Here is a 21181-nt window from a genome sequence, read left to right as displayed (position 1 = left end):
GTTAGCAAGATTTCCGAACGACCCCTGACATTAATTATGCATGCAATTTTTTGACTGACTCGTTCGTTTCACGATTGCTGTTTGAATATATACCCTTAAAAGTACTCGTTATGGTTATCAGATAGAGCACTGACTGCTAATGCGATTTGCATTCCTGGGATCGGCTGCAACTAGCTACAACGGGTGCCTGTTATTAACCGTGAGAACGATGAAATGAAAGCAGGTTGAAAATTAGGAGTTCAGTGATACTTCAACAATAAATCACTTGTTTCGGTTGGAGAATCATAGAGGGATTAATTGTGTTCATTGATTTATAGCTCTATTGTTAGTCCTCGTTTGTAGGCACATCCCTCAGGAATTTAGCATTGAACATGTAATGAAACTTACGTCGGATACTGATATGGGTATTTTTTTTTTCACAAGTCTATGGATCTCGTCATAACATTGCAAGGTGAAGAACTCGTCCAATGTCTTACCAACACGGACCTCGTACTAGTTCAATAATATAATTTAGTTACGACAAGGAAGACTACAAATCTTTTTTTATTTATCGCTAGACTGGAATTTATACAACTAGTGTTTTCATGAGCAGGTATAATTACCAATACCACTATCAACTGGAATCCTATAGATCTTTCTACACACGGGCGAACAAAAACAATCTGACTTTTGACCTTTAATTAATTGGCTTGAATTATCTGCATTGCTATAAACTCAATTTTGGAGGACAAAATTATGGGCACATGAGGTCACTGATGATACAAACCGTTGCTTTATCCAAACAGTTTCGAAAGTTATATTTTAGGGCCTGTTTTTAGCCTGTGTTGTAAAACCACTATAATTTCGAGATTCGTATTGTTACAAAGGCAAAATAACCAAAGTTAGAATAGTTTGGGAAAGTTTATTTTGACAGGTAAATGCCCTTTGGACATACTAATATAACACTTATCATTGCATTTACAGTGGTCACCGTACCTTGTTCATGCATTTTGATTGGCTTACTTTAAGGGCCCATTAGCTGATCTTTTCGAGCCGTTGCTAAAGAAAATTTATTCTCATACAACCTCATTTTTAGTTAGTTCAGAGTTATTTCATGTGTTTTAACTTTTTCATGATCAGTAACACCAATCATGACGTCATCAGGCCACGCCCTTGGTCATGTGACTAATACTGAAAAAATGCAAAGGCTCCCTGGAAAATTACTTTATCGGGATTTTTTTCATTGATTTAATGTTTTAAATTTAATTCTCATTACGCTATGCATAGATTTGTTTCATTTCTACAAGGTCAGATTTTGGGAGATTTTCAAAATATTGAAAAATTCGTAATTTTCAGAAAAAATTATAATTTCGAGAAAGGAATGCATAGCTATATTTCCAAAGTTGGCTTTAAGTGAAACTCGTCGAAAAAGGCTAGATTTAATGAAAAACCGCGTTTCCTTTACCATTTAAAAAAGCCGGACGTGCGCCCGATATTTATTGGAAGTTACCCTATCAGCACGTGCGCACTTCACTAACAGCGCACTAACAGCGTACTTCAGCACGATCAAACATTGTGGCACGGAATTAGTTTTTCTCTTTCGTTTGCTCTGTTTTTCTGCTTTCCTCTTATTTGTCTTTGCTTGTACTTTTTTTTATCTTGCATTTGTGAAACACAGAGAAAAAAAAAATCTAAAATGTAAGCGAATTTACAAGGTATTGAGTTGTTTTTATTTTCTTCGCTCAGGCTGACGTAAGTAACTGGAAGTGAAATTTCACCTCTTTAGCAACGCGCGCGAGCGCGCGCACAAATCGGTCATTGGGCTCTTAATCAGAAAACCAAGGAAGGTGGCCACAGTTAGTCATGCACGACTGTGAATGGGTGTTTATAACAAAGATGAAATGTTCCGTCACTATTTTGTTCCTTAAATCTAGACCCAACAAAACTATTCACAGACAACAGTGATTTGTGGTTCATTTAGTAAAAAAAAGTAATGAGATATTTTCTTCAGCCTTTGAGTTTGGGTTAATTTGAATAGCTGTTGTAAATGTAGAACAATCAAAACAATTTCAGACTCATCCTCTACTTAATTATTAATTATTAATACATCTGTGAAAGAAATACTGAGAAAAATTTTAAAAATCTACAAAATAAATACTGATTATTCTACATTACTGTCACTAAACTCATCCTCTATTAACTTTCTGTAGAGCTCTTCATCATCATTATCATGTTCTTCTCTCCCTTCCGCTTGTTCTTCTTGATCCTCTTGTCCTTGTTCTTTTTCTTCATCATCATCTTCTTCTAACTCCCCTTCCTCATCCATCATATCATCTAATGCCTCCAGGTATGGTTTGGCCAGGCTATTAAAAATATGGAGAGGGATTTACTTCATTAATAGACACCACAATATTGTGGAAAACTAACACTTTCTGTGAAGGGGCCCATTTCTTGAAACTTCCTGGCTACTCAAGGGCTTGTCAACTTGCAGGGACCGTTTTCAGGCTGATGTTTTGGGCCCAAAGCACCACACTACATAATGAAGCTGAAATCAGTTTTTAACAGAGCTTGGTTTTTTGGTTAAGAGCAATTTATATCATTAGGCTAGCAAAACTAGTGCCAGTCCCAAACCCCACATTAGAATTTAAAATCCTTAAAACTCATAGTCTTGTTGATATTGGGATGAGATGTTCTACAATCAAGGACAAAAGTATTGGGACAAATTTGCACTTTTGGCACTTTTGGCACTTTTGCGCACATGCCACATGTGAATACAACTTCACCTGCCTAACCTCGCCCCCCACCCCCCACCCCCATACAATGTTGAAAACTATAACCTGTAATTTCTTCTGATTTTAAACATTGATTGGGGTGGGGAGGGGGAACAGTAACGCGTCTCTAAAAGGAAAGCAGTGCCTTTTTCAAACTTCAGTAGTAAAACACATACAATTCGTTAAATTATATGTGTCCCAAGGACTTCTGTCCACGATTGTAGGTTCTGAACCAGTGTCTGAAACACAAGATTAGAAGCCACAGATTTAGGAAAGCCATTCCCTAATAGGAACGTTTTAATCATTGTTATTTGTTTCTGAAAGAGAGAGTCAAGCAATTTTGCGAGGCCAACGTTCATGACTAGAAAACAAGACATACTGTCCAGTGTTTGTGTGCTTCTTATAAATGTCAATGGATGTTCTTTTCAGAGAAATGTCCAGGAAATGGACCATGCCATCTTCAAATTTGTTGACCGTAAAACACGTCGGATTTATTTGATTTTTCCATCGACAGCATATCACCAAAATAAGTAATAATAATTGGACCAAGTGGAGACCAATTCAGGGAGTATTTCCGTGAGTAATTTCAAAATAGGACGAGCGCAAAGCGCGAGGCCGATTTGAAATTACGAGCATGATTACTCCCTGAATTGTACAACACAAGGTCCAGTTACTAAGAGATCGTATCTATAACAAATTTCGGAATTAAAAATGTCTTTTGGGAAAGTCTTTTGAGCGAAAAGGCCTGTAGCACTTTTCATAAGTGTCGAAAACTGAAGGAAACATTGCGAAAAAAGCCATCAAAGCGCGCGTAATTGACGTGAAAATCACGTGGGTATCCAATAATTGGATACCTATAATTATTATAGGTATTCAATTATTATAGGTATCCAATTACAAAAAGTTCAAATTGGATACCTGTAATTGGACACCCACGTGATCATGCGCTGATTACGTGACAAATAGGTGCGTGGAGAACCAATCACGATTGAGAATTTTGTTATAGATACGATTACATCCATAAAACTACTCATTTATAAGGTCACTGTCAAGCATTTTACGAACAGTATCATTTTTGAGTTCTGTCATGATTAAAAAAATTAACAACAACGGGCTAATGAAAAACCCAACAAAATGCCATCAATTTGCTTGTTGAGTGCTCTCTGAATTAATTTAGTGTTAGTCAATTTATCGTCATTACCTCCAAAGAAAACAATCTGAACAACTGTCAGGGCCTGCAAACTCCAATTCCTCTTAGAGTTGAAAACAAGTTGTTTTCCTTCCACATCTACACGGGAGAGCACCATATGTGGGTGGTGGTGTTGTATCGAGTTGTGTTTGACAAACCCTCTTTATTCTTTATGTTTCCACATAAGGAATATAAAGGGACTGTTTTTTAACTGTTTAATAGCAAACCACTTTATTTTTAAAAAGCGTCTGCCAGTTTTAGTTAAAGTTAATTTGGCTAACAATTCGTTTCTATTTAAATGTACATGTGTATGTTGCATGAAAACTGTGATCTGGAGGGCCCTGGATGCAATTTGAGTTTTTCTGTAATTTTGAAAAGTCAAGCCCAACACCATTCTTACCATGGTTTTTTTTTTATTGATTCCATTTCATCATTACTTAAGGTAGCTCTGCAGTTATTCTGGGCACACTTGCCCATGTCAAAGTTTGCAACATAAATTTTTGGGCTTTGAAGTGTTGGCTAAGAAATTTTGGGAAATATTTGACTTTCACTCAGTAATTCCATTTACTGGGGGTAATATTTTTTATTCTGGCATACTGGTGTTTAACTGGACCCCATTATTTTGACAACAACACTACCAGTAAAAAAGATAATACCAATAGTATATAACAATAATATTAATGATGATCATTTGCTTCGGGGCATGAATTATGTTTTCATTCATGACAGTTGGCTCATCGTATTTGACCAATAAAGTGCTTCAGTGGGTCTGTTTGTCAGAAAAGTGGAGTCTCATCAAAATGTGTGGGCACAGTTCATGGATGTTTAAAATCTTGCGAGGGATGTGCTCTATGACTGATTAATTAAATCGCACAATGAATCACTGTTGCAACACCAAAACAAGAAGGCAAGTTTAGAAAATAAAGTTGAGCATTTCTGCAAGTTGAAATTTTCTTATGAGTGCTAATGGGCAACAAAAGTCTACTAGGTAGGCAACTAAAAAGACACATGGGGAACCAACAAAAGCAGAACTAGTTACCCAAAGGGCGAATTAGAAAGAAAGTTAGTGTCGAACACTTCATTAATAGCCGTCAAGCTCATTCTAAGAGCTTTGCGGCTTCTTTACTCTGCCCCTTTAACTCCTCGACCGCTCTTAATTCATTTGTTTGTTGTGCCCCAAACCATTGCAGGAAAGAAAATGAGTGCTTTGCAGGCTGTAAGTATACAGTCGCGTAGAATACAGTAGGGGCAATTGTACACGTATGGTTTACCAGTTTTGTCATTTAAGTGCTGTTGGTTACTTTGTAAATGGCACTTCAAAAGTTACGTAAGGTTGTTATTTGCTAACACAGAAAGCTCAACTTTCTACAGGCTGTCTTGTTCTTTTAGGGTTTGAAACAAAAGTCACAACAAAGAATAGAAAAAATATGTGCACTGTGACAAATGCTTAAGTAACTACATATGATATGCAAATTTCTTCTGTGTAACACGCAGCAAAAATTGCTTGTATAACTGCCATACATCTGTACCTTAACCTATGATACACCACACAACCTCCCAAACTACCGGCAAATTGAGAATTTTATTTCATATCAATTTTAAAAACAAAATTATTTTGTTGTAGTGGGGACAATGGGTTGTTGCCTAGTTTAATGGATACGAAAGGATATTAAGCTATGCATTAAAGTGGTACTGTACAATCACTTCTTACTAAAGATTTTGAAACTCCATCCACTAAACACTCCCTGTGCTAAATTTTAAGCCTTCATAGCCGGGATGAAAAGGAATTAAAAATTAGAAACTGGCTAATTTATCCAGGTTCAGAGAAGATGTGTTTTGAAAAATAACAGCCAAAACTATAAGTTGACTTTCTCTAACACATTTGGTTTGCAATGTTCTTCTTAGTATTGCTGGAGGATTTAGTGCACAAGAAAAAACTCATAAGCTAACCAGATATTGAAGCATAATATAAAGACATAAACCCTAAAATTCTTGAGAAAGTGCTGCCATTACAATTAAGGTGGCCAAACACAGTTTTCGCGAGCGTTTTTGCTGATGTAATTCAGCACGTGCACAAAGATTGCAAAAAACAAACATGCCGTCAATAGAGCAATCATTTTATTTACTCAACACCCACAGTATCTGTGCTATTTTTCTCTATAATTGAATGTAGTAGTGTATTGATGACTTTAGTCTTTTATCACAAAGATATGTTAGACAAGGTAACAATGCAAAGAACCCAGCAATTCTTAGCTTCTTCTTTGTTACCGAAAGAACCCAGTTAAATGTAGCGCACGCGTAATAAGTAAAAAAATTGCGATTCAATGAAAATTTGCACTCTCGGAAATACGCCAATTTCTCGAAAACCACAATTTCTCGAAAATACTTTAGGAAATAAGTAACTGGAGTATTGAAAATTATTGAACTTTAATAAAGGAAATTCTACTTATTCCAGTGAACCTTCAACAAGGGATAATTAAAGATCTCTCTATTAAATTATTAGCAAAATGGTGTTAACTTGTGAGAATCGTTACAAGCTTGTTGCATGCAAATTATAAAGAAAATCTAATGACTAGATTTTCTACAAATAAACAAAACCGATTTTAAAGGCCTGTTTATTTTTATTTGTGTTGCTATGGCAATGGCACGTACATCAGCTTAACCATCAAAAAACCAAAGTTTGTGTTGTTAACTTCCTTGCTGCCATTTTTGGCGACTGTGAGATCAAGGGTTTTAGAGAAAAAGGAGAATGAAACACAGGTATCAAAAACTGTGTTCAGGTAACAAAAAAATGAAATTATTTTGGCAAGACACAACTCTAAAAAAGTTATCAACACATGGCAACTGATACATATACCAGGTGATCTGTGACGTCATTGCGGGGGCCTGGGGAAAGAAATTTTAATGCCGTATTCCATAACCCAATACGTGCACCAATTCAATCTGTTTTCGAATCATGGCGGCTGTTCGGCTACCATGCGGGAAGGTTTGCGACATAGAAATCATTCCATGGAAGAGAGATATTTATTCTAAATTAGACTGAAAGTGAAAGGTCAAAAGCTTACTTACTAGGATGTCTTCTGTGAGTCAAATCCTCTTATAATTCTTTCGGATTTCGTCAGCGCTCGATTCTTTCCCGCGGGAGAGCGTTGAATTTACATGTACATTGAATCAGTGAGTACATTTTGACGACGTACGCAGTTTTATTCTGCGGTGGAAGTGTTGTTAACAGATCTAAACAAGCTAGCCGTCCGGCTCTGAGGAGAGTCGGATCTTTCAGGATCGGATATATTTCCTCGGGATTTCCATGGACGTGCGAACTTGGTGGGTAAGTTGCCTGTAAGCCTCCATCGGCTGCTCGCTTCAAGGGTGGAATTTTTAGTAGCAGCTCTTTCAACTGGCTGAATTTTGACTCTCTTTGACGCATCAGTCCTACCGTAATCCGGTATGGTGGTTTGTCACTAGACAGGATACATTGCTCTGTCCATTTACCACTCGATTTCTGGTTGACGTCTGCTTCAATGATAGAACTCTGCGTAGCCAAGTGCCTGCGAACCTTCTTCTCCATCTTTTGTTGTGACTTGACATCTAGAACTATGGAATCTTCAGTAATTTCCAAACCAGAAACGTCAGAGGCTTTCATAACTATGCAGGATTTTTAGTGTACCGGTAGCCCTCTTTTGTTTTAAAAATACTTCGCCATCAACGAGTGAGAATACTTGTCACTGGGTAGCTTGTACAATGCAGTTATTGCCAAGAAGAGAAACTCTGCGTTGTTGAATGCTTTGACAACTTTTGGCGAGGAGCGTTGCAGACAATCCAAACGTATGCTCGATGTACTCCTGCGTTGTATGAAGTTAGCTTTTTTATTTCTTTCTTATGTACTGGACATTGGCTTTATCAACAGTAAATGTTACTCGTATTAAAGCTGTTATTGGTTTTTGGGAATGGTGTGTTTGTCTTAAGTTTGTTTTTTATGTGCTGATTATAAAGAAGTTTCGATGGAGCCTTCGTTGCTCTCTCGAAGTCGGTTCCATTGTCGCAAACCTTCCCGCATGGTAGCCGAACAGCCGCCATGATTCGAAAACAGATTGAATTGGTGCGTGCGTTGGTTTATGGGATACGGCATTAAAATTTCTTTCCCTAGGCTCCCGCAATGATGTCACAGATCACCTGGAATAGTAAGGGCTGATGCTCACCATCCCTAGTCCCTTCTCTGCTAAGACTTTCTTCAGTTTGTGCATGTTTTCCCTCATCCAACCCATGATGATCATCCATTACTGCAAAATAGAAATTCAAAGCATTATTAATACACACAAAATCACACAAATGCAATTATATTTTAAGTTAGACTGACTGTTTTAAAATAACATACAGGCTTGTAGAATAAAAGCTGTTCCTTGGTAAAGGGAAATTTAAAAGAAAACAAAATTCAATCAAAAACAACTGCAAGAGTAAGACTATCTTATCAAGACCTAGGTTTTTTAAAGCCTATTTCAACTGACAGTGAAACCAAAACAGAACAGACTGAATCTCTAGTGGCAAAGTTTGGCTGGTGAGAACTACATCATATTTACCAAGTGATAAAAGACATCATTGAGAACAAAAATACAAGTAGATAAACAAACCGTTTTCCCCTTCTTTACACATTAAAAGAGCAAACAACCCAAGTATCCAAAAATAAGAAAAAATTCTCCAGAAGATAACAAGAATGGTAATGTTCCTGACACAAGAACTGGCACAAAGAGATAATGGCAATGCCACCTAATGAAGACATGACAAGGCATTGGCATGTATCCCTCCTGGTACTAATTAACGGACTAGCCGCATAGAAATGGAAACCTGAGCAAGTACTTCTTGAAGCGGTGTCACATGATGACTATATACACTACATGTACGTGTCTACAAAACATTGCTTCAAAACAAACAGCTTAAAGGATGCCAGTCAACAACAGAAGAAAAGAAGAACAAACAACCCTAACCTTTAATGCTTACAACTAAGGTGAGTCCTTAGTACTACATCGCGAACCCTTCGAGTGCAGAATTTTACACTTACTCAATAGCATGCAAACAAAATCATTACTCGTGGACACAAATTACGACTTTGAAATCCAACAATGTGAGGAACGCTTTGATTCTACGTCATTTGGATTATTTTTAATTCTTTTCCATAAGTTGTTTATTACATTCTTCCTTATGCTGAAAACTTCATGTATGCCTATCAAAGGTCATCAAAAATTAAACTGTACCTTCCAGTCACCGCAAAATGTAATGTGGAGTGATGAAGTAAATGAATAGTACTAGAACTGGCAAAATAGTGTAAGACAGGTACATCATATCTCTTTTGCAAGCATGCATGGTGACCTATTTTAATTTACGTTTAGGGTTGGTTCACACTTTGACATAAGCATAAGCATAAGCATAAACATAAGCATAAGAAAAATATGTGTGAACCGGGGTTACGTAAGCATACATGTAAGCATAAGCATGAGCATGAGCACAAGGAATGGAACTTTTCCCATTTTCTTATGCTTATGCTAGCCTTATGCTTATGTTGTGAATACCAGAGTGTGAACCGGGCATACATAAGCATAAGTGTAAGCATAAAGAGTTTTCTTGTCAGCGGAATACACAAAAATAATATCCAGGCCCACTCTGTCAGAATCTGTTAGCTGAAAACATGGCGACACAGGTGAACGAAAAGTTGGCGGAATCTGTCCCCAATTATCCTTGTTTGTACGACAAAATATCAGCAGACTTTAAAGACAAAAACGAGAAAATGTTCGGCTCGGAGTGATGTAGCAAAGGAGGTTGGATTAGAGAATGGAAAGTGATACACGTTCGAATGATAATAGAGAGGTTAGTTCCATTGTTTTGACAGGTTAAGCAATCTTCTTCGATTTCTATGGCTTAACAGTAGCAACAATCTAATTTCGACTTCGTTATCCGCCATCATTGATTCCTGAAAGGTGAACTGCACCTGCGCAATGGCCATCCTTATGCTTATGCTTATGTAACCCCAGTTCACACATATTTTTCTTATGCTTATATTAATGCTTATTAATGCTCATGTCAAAGTGTGAACCAGCCCTTAGCTAAACGTAAATTACTGTGCTTGGTAGGGAACATTCAGGGAAATGTATTGTACATTTGTTTTCATGATTGTACCCAGGAGTTTTGCTTACTTTAAAATCGGTAGAAATCATTGCCAATACTGATAGAAGAAAAGAAATATCAGACAAAATAAAGGCTCGAAAGTTCAAACTGTCACTAGAATTGTAAACTTGATTTCTTGACATCCTGAACTAAACTCAAGTTTCTTGAACTGTAACCAATTTCAATCCTCGCAATCCTGCACTTTATTTCGAAACTACTGCTTTTGCTTTGCTCTATAGAATTTTCTATCCATCTAAGCTGTATATTTGGTGGCATTTGGTGATACAAGGTGAAATTAAGCTGAGTGAAAATTTGCTCTGACGGCATGACAGCGTTTCTTTATGCCCATGACGAAGGCAAATGATACTACGCAGTTTAATAGCACGATAGATCCTAATTGCAAAATGCAAAACACAACAGTGTGGACTACACAAACTAGTGCCAGCTTAGTTCGCGCCGCTTGAAAGCAACACGATCAACAATACTTAGATTGCAGATGAACATGTCGAAATGGCTTCGTAAATTTGAGCCATTATTACTCACTCCATTACTACAGACAACATTATACAATACACTACACTTCACAGAGCTTCTTACCAACAATATCAAGCTTCAAAGGCAGCTGTAAATGTGTTTCGGAACATGCAGAAAGATTCGACAAAACATAAAAGTCACAATCGATAGGTTTCGAGCGTTCACCTGGCAAACACCGTCCCGTCCCCTAGTAAAATAATCTCAGAGGACACAATCACAATGCATTTTCATTGGAAGAAACAACAACACATACAATTGGTCAAAAGGTGTTAGACATGTCTGCCACGCAGGACGAAAGTGCAACGCTACACAGGTCCGCCATCTTGTCCGCCATTGAAGGACCGCGCAGGAGGAAGAGTGGGCACGACTGATGGCTCGTGGACTGGAACGAGATTTGTACGCCTGTCAGTGTTGGTTGAATTGGCGAGGCTTGAGCCGGTTCTATTTCAGGTGGGATGACCGATCCACTTGTGGAGCTGGAGTTTAAATTGGCCAGTTTGGCTTCCACTATGGAGGTGATCATCGCCGATAACTGTTTGGGAACCTGCGGCGCAGTATTCGTAGCCGGAGAGTCGCTTTCTCAGAGGCGAGTGATCAACACGCGACGCGGACCGGTTTGGTTTAGGTGGCGTTGCGACAGCATAAAACGGAGAGTCTCCGTGGGCATGGCTGTATAGTTTATAATAGTCAGATTGTTGGCTGACATGATTTGCGATTGTCCGGCGCCAGACGTTGGACGACCGGGTCCGGTTTGGTTTGCAGCGGCTTGAGAACGGTTGCTGCGAGTTTTACGTGATTTAGGCATCGTAGCTGAAAGATTTTGCACCACAAAAGCCGGCAGAGAAAGCGAAAAAACGGCCTAGCTTGAATACTAGCTCACAACTGGGACAGGGTCAGAAAACAATGGGATTTTACTCACTGGGGATTGAGGGAGTTGGGAGAGGTAACGCACGCTGAAATCACATGAGAGCATGGTGGAAAATCACTGGGAGCTTTGTCGTATGATTTCTCAAATGGTAAAACTATTGGGTTGCATTGGACATTGACCTAAAGTTATTGCCCAATGGCTAATAGGGAAAAGATAACCGAACTGGTGACAACCTTAGATGACAGCTATGATGTAGACTACAGAGCTGATTAACCACAGTTTAAATGCTTAAACTTCTAACATATGTGAAAAGTTGGAAAGTTTTGTTTTCTAACTTGTCCCCAAAGATACATTTAGCCATCTTCACTATTGTATGGAGTCTCCTCCTGCTGGAGGGGTTTGCAATAAACAAAATCACTCTGGCATGAGCAGTAATTACGATATTTTTTTTGCTGATCATGAATACTTGCATAGGCTTCTAATAATAATTTTATTATTCAATTTCAATGTGATTTGTTCTTTTTCTCGACTGAGATTGTGGACTACAGGAGCTGTTATTGGGTTCCATTAATTAATTTTGCTATGATTAAATTATACCAACAATTATAGGTAAGCTAAGAGTAAGTTATATTATGTACATGTATTTTGTCTGCACTACACAACCAAATGCACTCAAAGGTTATCAGGCATAGGTACATTTGTCAGAAGAGCCCAGCATATCCAAGATATGTTTTGATTGACACATCAATTAAGATAATTTACAGCAAAATGGATCAACAATACATCAATATCCTACATGCACCAAAAGCCAGACGTGGGGTTATAAGGCAATCATTTAAAGAACAGCTTGAAATAATTTATAAATTAGAGAACACTATTTGTACAACAGTATGGAACAAATTAACCTTATTGGACATTGCGAATGGCAAGGCTGTCTGTAGAATGTAACAAATTTCTCAAGCCTTTCTTTCTACGAAAATGCTAATCCTGCAACTTTGCCTAAGACCCAGTTCTCCATTTCGTGTTGGCAAAATATCAATTTATACCATGTCCAATGCAGATTATCACAAAATTGATTTAAAAGCTCGATAAATATCATTTTAAAGCCAAAAAGTCAATTATTTAAATAAACCATGAGTAAATTATCTCTAAGAAAAACTGATTAATTTAACAGGTACTTAAAGTAATTGGTTAATAAATGCGTTTCTTAATAATGTAATACAGTGTATCTGTCACAATGTTGCAGCTATGATATTACTACACACAGGATGGGTTGCAGAACTGAACCTCCAAGTCAGTTTATTCAATGAACTTGGTGCAGAATTTATAATCCCATCAAGTTGTCTGTAAATACAGAGAAAGCAAACAAAGCATTACAATCTTAAGTAATGAATTATTGGACTCTTTTACATGTATGTGCAGTGTATGTGCTATTAATATTGGGGATCTCTTACAAGCTGCATCCATGATAAATTTATTTGTTCCCGGGTGCATTTGTCATAACAGTGATCTCTGTGTTCTACAACAATTAGTACACAAGAAAAATACACTCAGTAAGATATTGTTTACAATAAAAATCAATGCCTATAAGCAATCATAAGGACCTTAAATTTATATTTCGTCATAAATTTCTCACCAGGCCATGGTTGCTTTGAAAATCTTTGATGTTTTCATACAGGCTACCCATAAATAAACTGTTCATATATTGACTGACAGGAACAGGCATGTAATTCCTTTCTTTAATATACAGTGCACTCCATTGTTAGTTGTTTACTGAGAGTCAGTAGTGAATCAAATGCTACGGGTTCGTACTCCAACTTTCACAGTGGCAGGCTCTGCCCTGAGATGCAAAGCAAACTTATATAGCTATTATGAACTTGGCGACTTGCTTGCGAGAGCAAATGCAATTTGCTTCAAACAAGAAACTGGAACACTGCAAGTTACAACAATGTGCACAGTCTCAATCAAAGGGCTATCCAGGCTGTTTGGTTGCACATATAACTGTACAACTGTATATGAGTTCAGCTTCCAAAAGAAAATCAGACTTTGTCAGGATAAATACCACTGGAAAAGTTGAAAATTTACAGAGTATGTAAATAACATGTAATTAACATGTAAATAATCCAAAAAAGACTGTAAAGAATAATTTACATGATTTTTCCCCTTTTACATGTTTTGGAGGTTTCATGTAAATAACATGTAAATATTTTAAGTGAAACATGTAAATGATGACGAAAACACTGTAAATGTTTCAAAGCAAAGGGCTAAGATCATGTAAATAACATGTAAACTGTTCCTGCAAATACTGTAAATAGCCTGTAAATTTCTTGTGATTCAACCTGGAAACCCGTAAATAACATGTAAATTTAATACAGGGAGGGTGCCATAATACTGTAAATAACATGTAAATAAAAAAGAGGAGGCTGTAAACAACATGTAAATAAAAAAAGGGAGGCTGTAAATAACATGGAAAATGAAAACAGGAGCCTGTAAATAACATGTAAATCGAAGAAGGGAGCCTGTAAATAACATGTAAATCGAAAAAGGGAGCCTGTAAATAACGTGTAAATCGAAAAAAGGAGTCTGTAAATAACATGGAAATCAAAAAAGGAGCCCGTAAAGAACATGTAAATCGAAAAAGGGAGCCTGTAAATAACACGTAAATCAAAAAAGGGAGCCTGTAAATAACATGTAAATCGAAAAAGGGAGCCTGTAAACAACATGTAAATCGAAGAAGGGAGCCTGTAAATAACATGTAAACGGAAAAGGGGAGCCTGTAAATAACATGGAAATGGAAAAGGGGAGCCTGTAAATAACATGGAAATCGAAAAAGGGAGCCTGTAAATAACATGTAAATCGAAAAAGGGAGCCTGTAAATAACATGGAAATCAAAAAAGGGAGCCTGTAAATAGCATGTAAATGGAAAAAGGGAGCCTGTAAATAACATTGAAATCGAAAAAGACAGCCTGTAAATAACCTGTAAATTGAAAAAGGGAGCCTGCAAATAACCTGTAAATTGAAAAAGGGAGCCTGTAAATAACCTGGAAATGGAAAAAGGGAGCCTGTAAATAACATGGAAATCGAAAAAGGAGGCAGAAACCCTGTACGATAAATGACTTGTAAATAATAACGAAGAAAAATGCATGGAATGTACTGTTTTATTGTAATCAAATCTGTTGACCTTAATCATAATAGTAGAAAATATGCAAATTTATACAGAATCAGAAATTTATTGCAATCAGAACAAACTCAGTAAAATTCAAATAGTTTTTATATGCCATGAATAAGGTGTACAATGTATACATTGCAACAAATAAAACATGTTTTCTTTTCTATCTATCCATAACAAGACGACTTAAATGTAATTTTGTGCATGGCCAAAATATTTTCAAATACCATGACTGAGTTCCTTTAACCGAATTCAAGCACTTTTCAAGAAGACTACTGAAATTCAAGACCTTTTCAAGATTGTGCGAAACCATGTCATATTCAGCTCTATTTAATTCCTAAATAATAAAATGATTAAGAACTATACTGTTGTCAGCTACAACTAGTAAAAATTTTGCAATTTAGGTGTATTACTAAATTAAAATTGTTTGCGAATGGATACCTGTCTTAAATATATACTAAATCCACAAAGTCAAATGTAACATAATGATAATACCTTTGTCATAAAATGAATGAATAAACTGTTTTTTCTTACTAAGTAATTAATGTAGGATTAAATTAGCCTTAATAATGAAAAATGGGGGAGGCACGATGGCCTCGTAGTTACATGTAGTGCGCTCAACTCCTAATCGAGCGATTCGGGTTCAAGCTCTAGGTGGGTACATTCTGTTGTGTTGTTGGGCAACACACTTTACTCTCAGTGCCTCTCCACCCAGGTGTATAAGTGGGTAGCAGCGAATTTAATGGACTTTACCTTTACCTTATTATGAAAATTACTGCAGCGTAAGTGTGAAGTATTGATCAACTTTTTTCATAGAGTGACTTGTTCTTTTGAAATAACAGAAAATAGGGAGAAAAAACCTTTACCACAAGATAGAGATTGACATTTTAAATTCATCATAAAAACATTCATGCCAAAGGAATACTACATTGCATAACATAAAACAAGGCTTCTGACATCTTTTAGGCTATGTTTACAAAGTCACAGTTTCCTTCTTTTTCCAAAACTGTACGGAATCCAAACAGTACAAACATTTTGGACCCCTGACAAAACATTCACTGTAAACAATATTCAAAATTTTACTTTTTTTTTTTTTGTGATAAAAAAAAACTGTAATGTAAAAAAAAAATTCATAGGGGCCTGTTGAAATTGAAAGGCGTATCTAGTACCATACTTCCCATAACACATCATAAGTTAATAAATTATTGTTCTGGTACTACATGTTTGTAAACATAGCCTTTGCTTTTTATGATGAAATCTTATAGCTGCTGTATTGAACAATAAGTATCAACCTAGCAATCTAAGATATTTAAATTTGATGCTAATTCACTAACACAGGTACAGTGTAAGTGATACTTCAAAGCATTAAAAAATGTTTAAAGTGGTTGAATTTATGCCAGAAAGCTGCCAGACCATATCAAAGTGTTGAAGATCACCATGTTAGACTGTAATGCACCAGGGGCCCATTTCTCGAAGGTCCCAAAAAGTTTTTGCACCCAGAAAGCCTTACCAAAATCTGAAATCTTATGCTTACAGAGCTGTTTTAATCGCTTATTCTCAATATGAACAGAGGTTTCCTTCACACAAGAAGTTTCAGGCATATAAAACTCTTAGTTTTTAGACACAGCTCAATTAAAGATGGCTTTCTGGGCCTGAAACGTTTCCAGGGCCTTCAAGAAATGGGCCTTGGACCCCTTATAGAGTCATAAGTACTGTAGACTTCTCAGTGGCTGATTTTTTCCTGATCAAGCATCAATGCCAAGGAGTATGCATGTATTGATCGCTCTCAATTTTACTTCATCCTACAAGTAACATAAAACATTTTGTTAAATAAGATAAGTTATGTCTGAGTATGAATCAGCAAATTCTGTGTATGATATCAATCAGTGAATTTTACATTGGAGTTATTATTTTGTTTCTTATCATTCCAATTTATACTGTGACCTTTGAAATCAGACTGTAGCCGGTCATGTTGACTGGCCAAAGTAATTTTAGCTCGGTCACGTCTCGTTTCTGACCGGTCAGGATATTTATGCAAAAATCAAGTACATGTAATGTGAGCCAAATTAAACCCACAAATATAGTTTGTTTGTTCCAGTCACTGCTAGACCGTTTAAAAATTGGCTTAATATTTTTCCGAATGGATTTAACCTCAGTCACTCGAATGGCATTCCTATCGATCCTGAACGCATGACAAACAGCAAGCGAATGGTCTTTAGCAGTTCGAACAGATACATGTATGCATTGGTGTATGTTTTCATTAGAGGTCATAATAAAAAAGAGATTAAAAACTCTCAGATTTACAGTTGGAGATTTGATTGTTTATTCAAGAATGAACAACGTGACCGTCTCAACATGACATGACTGGTCAACATGACCGGCGAGTGAAGTTTTTGGCCAGTCAAGTCACCATTCTGGCCAGACATTGCCTGTTGACCGGCCATTATTTTGAGCCCTGAATATTCATCAATCAAACAGATCTTACATCTACATCTGTAGCTATTGTGTGACAAAAACTTTGCATCTCTGATTGGAAGGCACTGAATGTCAGAGGATGTAGAAGAACTAAACTCAAAATGTGTGGCAGTAAATATTCAATGTTCACTATCTTCTACATTGTAATATTCATGCACAATAAATCAAACTCCTATCAAACAATGTTTAAATAATAAGTCAAGTTATTTGCAGGCACAATTTGATTGTTTCTTACACGCACTTATGCTCTATTGGTGGACAAAGGTACAGCTGATGTCATAAATGTTTGTTTTTGTTTCTTTGTTATGTATTTCGAAGCAGATAGATTCTACGTTGTCGCGCATTTGTTCAGTAATAGATCACAGAAGACATCAAAATGTGGTAAGAACATAGTGACACGCCTGAAAAATTCACAGATTCTGTGACACACTCTGGTAATGGCTTATGTGAATATTTTTTGTTTTTACCACATTTTGGTGTTATCTGTGATCTACTCAGGGCAGGAAAAAACCAGGTCTGATTTCCTCAGCCAAGTAAATTTTGCTCTTGGGCAAACAAAAATAGAAGTTCAGTGGCCCGGTGGGCAAGTGAAATTACAATGTAGCCTCAGTAGTCTTGTGAGTCTGACTAAAAATGCCAGCTTGATAAATGATAATTTCCAGTCATTCCATTTCAAAACTTAAGACCTAAAGATTAGTTAATTATTAGGTTGAAAGCAAGAATTAGTTAGGAATCCGAGCGTACCTCATTCGCATTTGTCCTCTGATTTCCTTACTGGCCACCACACTGGCAACTAATATTTAAATGGGGGCAAGTGAAAACTGAAATTGACTGGCCCACTGGGTAAGTGACTTACAATTTTTTTTCCTGCCCTGCTACAGATGAATGAACAGATGCATGACACATGAAACCTGCATGTATTTGGTAAGAGCCCAATTTCGTACAAGTAAAATGTACAGCTGTAACAGGTCTCTAAAATGCTGTCTGGTCATCCCAGGGTAAGGCAATCGATTGAAATTGATCCATAAATTGATATAAATCAATAAATTGAAATTAATGTAAGTGTCATCAGTGCTATCAATCAATTGAAAGAAATTCATACTCACATGCTAGAGAAGTTTCAAGTTATCAATTTGATTTTACCAAATTTATCAGTCATTAGAGAATCAATTGAAAGTTGGCCTCTCTTTGTTAGTTCACATAAACTGTAGAAAAATTGTGTCCCTCAACACAATGTTTGATTGTAACTTTTTTATGTAGATTTCAAAGGCACTACCAAAGATCCCCAAAACATAGTCCCCGATACATGTATGCCAGCAAAATATTCTTTTTACAAGATACAATGTTATGTTTTTATGCAACTGTGTTCATGATTTCATATTTCACTTCATATCTTTTGTTCATTTCTTTCTTAAATGTTGCTAAGAAGATACGTTAGTATCAGCAAAATTGATAATGTTTATTGAAAATTTGATCACAATCGATTACTCATGACGAATCCTTTTATTGATTTCTGATATCATTGACTAATTCCTATTGATTGTTATGAAATAATCGATTGACTATACTGTGTCGTCCAAGACAAGTAGATTTTCCTGCCTGGGCAAGTTACTCTTCCTTTTTTTCAAGTCCTGTGTAGTTTTCATGACAGTTTGAGGTACATGTATACCTCTTTATAAAGTATCGAAGTGTTTTTTTTGTGAAAGAAAATTTCACAACATTTAACTTACTATCAGCACCAGTGGGTGCAATGTCCACGAACGGTTGTGTAGCATATTGTAACTTGCATGTAGGTACAACTGTAGACAATTAAGTAACTTCAGAATACTTACACTAGCATAAGAGAAATTTCTCTGCTGAAGATGGCACATTACATTTTAGCTTACTAGCATTCACATCAGAGGGCAACATAACCTTACAAGAGAATGCATCAGAAGGAATCATAAGGTGCATATAAGCCAATAACAAATGTCGCATGCTCTTACTCGGTTATCGAGAACAGATAATAACAGATAATAAAGCCCTTTATGCACAGCAGGTACACCTCAACAAAGTCGATTCCACAAGCAATGTAACTTCTCCTTGATGATGACACATTCACAACCAAAGGCAAAACGAAATGTATACGTATCTTGACGTTACTTTACTCTACTCGTTCAATTTATGCAAAACTTGCTTACCTGTTGTTGTTGTTGCCTGTAATCGCTATCTTCAGCTTCTGCGTAACGGAAAACTTTGCCTTGAAACCGTGCACGATGACGAAGCGAAGGTAGAGTGGATTTTGGCCCGCTAAAACAGAGCTCGAGTTCGATTCAAGTTCCAACGAACTGCCAAACATGGCGGGAGAACCGAGAGGACCTGGTACCTAACATGAAGACCGCTGATTCCTGTTTGTTGGTGATCGGGCACTCACAAGGCTGGTATGCTCTTATAAAGGGACTGGGATAACAGTGATGGCAATGAAAGCACAAAACGGTAGAAATCACCAAAAAACAAACAGACAAACAAACAAACAAACAAAAAAACAAAATGTCATTTTGGGTACCGAAAAAAAGTCAGCTATCATTTTCGGAAAGGCGATAAGTCCTAACGTTTTCGGGAAATGGACAAAAAAGCCCTAATAAGTACGAGATACACAAGCTCCCCGAGAATAACCGAACAGATAATTTTTTTTTTTTTTTTTTTGCGCAACCTAAAATTAACCTACAGAGCTTTGAAAGTACACCAGATAGCCTAAAACAGCATTTCAAAGCATTCGAGAGAAAACGGTCGTTGGGCCGGCCGTGTCCCTTATGGTTCCCTGCCTAACCTAAATCGCGTCAGTTCAAACTCGGTCACCGGGGCTCTTTCCGTCTTGAACTCATACAACACGTGACGCTTTCATGGTCCTTCATGAATAAATACGTACGTGTCCGAGAATTAATTTTTCTCTTTTCTAGAGACGTAAGCTTGGGACGCCTGCATGTGCAGTAACAATTCTAGTTTTATTTTGTCGTTGTGGATGCGCGGAAAGTTCACAAGAAGACAGCTTAGTGCGATGTCGATCAATGCAGCGATTTAGTTTGGTGCATACCTTCTAACCCAAATTCAATTTAAAGCACACTATAGCACACACTTGGATTTTAGAGAGGTTCAAATGCTTCAACGTAAAAGGCACCTTAATGGAGGCTTCACGGAGGTTTACGGAGCTTTAGGGCGGTGTTACATTTTAACTTTACACGCCTTTAAAAGGTCCCATTTATATGTTCTCGGTTACCCGAGACAGCCCTTCCTCTCTCTCCCCCCCGTCCCCCCAAGTTTAACCTGGCCGGGGTAACTTTTCATTTATTTCCTTGCAAAATCCAACCAACCGTTTACAAGAGGATAGCGAACCTGTCGGTAACTTGGAATTTACATCATTTCAACAGTCTTCGTTGGTTGAACCGTTACACCAGAGTTATATTAAATAAGCCCACTTTTCGGTTACATGGTTTTTGCAAAGTTTAGGCAGGCCTTCTCTTAAATTTAGATTTTTTTTCTAAGAGTCTCCATTTTACATTAACGTGGTCTTAACAGTTTTTCGAAAAGCCCCCATTATCTCATTTAAATTGTTTTCACAGCCTTTGCAAGGTCCCCCTTTTTAATTTACATGTTTTTAACAGGCTATTTACAGCCCCCCACAGCACCCGTGCAACTTCTAGGTTTTTCATTTACATGGTTTTTACATGTTTCTTACAGGTTCCCTTTCTTTCATTTACATTGTTTTTACATGTTTCTTACAGGCCCCCTTTTTTTCATTTACATGGTTTTTACATGTTTCTTACAGGCCCCCTTTTTTCATTGACATGGTTTTTACATGTTTCTTACAGCCCCCCTTTTTTCATTGACATGGTTTCTAAATGTTTCTTATAGGCTCCCTTTTTTCATTTACATGGTTTTTACATGTTTCTTACAGGCCCCCTTTTTTCATTTACATGGTTTTTACATGTTTCTTACAGGCCCCCTTTTTTCATTTACATGGTTTTTACAGGGTTACAAACATAACATTTCCAGACTTTTTA

General features: G+C 37.0%; 2 long non-coding RNA genes across 5 annotated transcripts; both read right to left on the bottom strand.

The window, feature by feature from the left end:
- Positions 1 to 530: 530 nt before the first annotated feature.
- Positions 531 to 11183, bottom strand: LOC149106351 (uncharacterized). Its single transcript, XR_016209811.1, has 3 exons — positions 10693 to 11183; positions 8139 to 8219; positions 531 to 2342 (listed from the first exon to the last, which is right to left on the bottom strand). It is a non-coding gene; the product is annotated as an uncharacterized LOC149106351 (long non-coding RNA).
- Positions 11184 to 14637: 3454 nt separating this feature from the next.
- On the bottom strand, positions 14638 to 19777 carry LOC149106350 (uncharacterized). 4 transcript variants are annotated; one of them, XR_016209815.1, is made up of 3 exons: positions 19322 to 19777; positions 18974 to 19055; positions 14638 to 16468 (listed from the first exon to the last, which is right to left on the bottom strand). It is a non-coding gene; the product is annotated as an uncharacterized LOC149106350 (long non-coding RNA). The 4 variants fall into 4 exon arrangements; XR_016209813.1 differs by having other exon boundaries at positions 18974 to 19777; XR_016209812.1 differs by lacking the exon at positions 18974 to 19055 and having other exon boundaries at positions 19322 to 19776.
- Between the last annotated feature and the right edge of the window lie 1404 nt (positions 19778 to 21181).

Source organism: Orbicella faveolata, unplaced genomic scaffold (genome assembly GCF_042242905.1).
Source record: "Orbicella faveolata isolate gen_17 unplaced genomic scaffold, um_ofav_v1 contig_3, whole genome shotgun sequence".
Classification (NCBI taxonomy): domain Eukaryota; kingdom Metazoa; phylum Cnidaria; class Anthozoa; order Scleractinia; family Merulinidae; genus Orbicella; species Orbicella faveolata.
The sequence above is the reverse complement of the archived record's forward strand: the minus strand, read 5'-3'. Positions and strand labels throughout refer to the sequence as shown.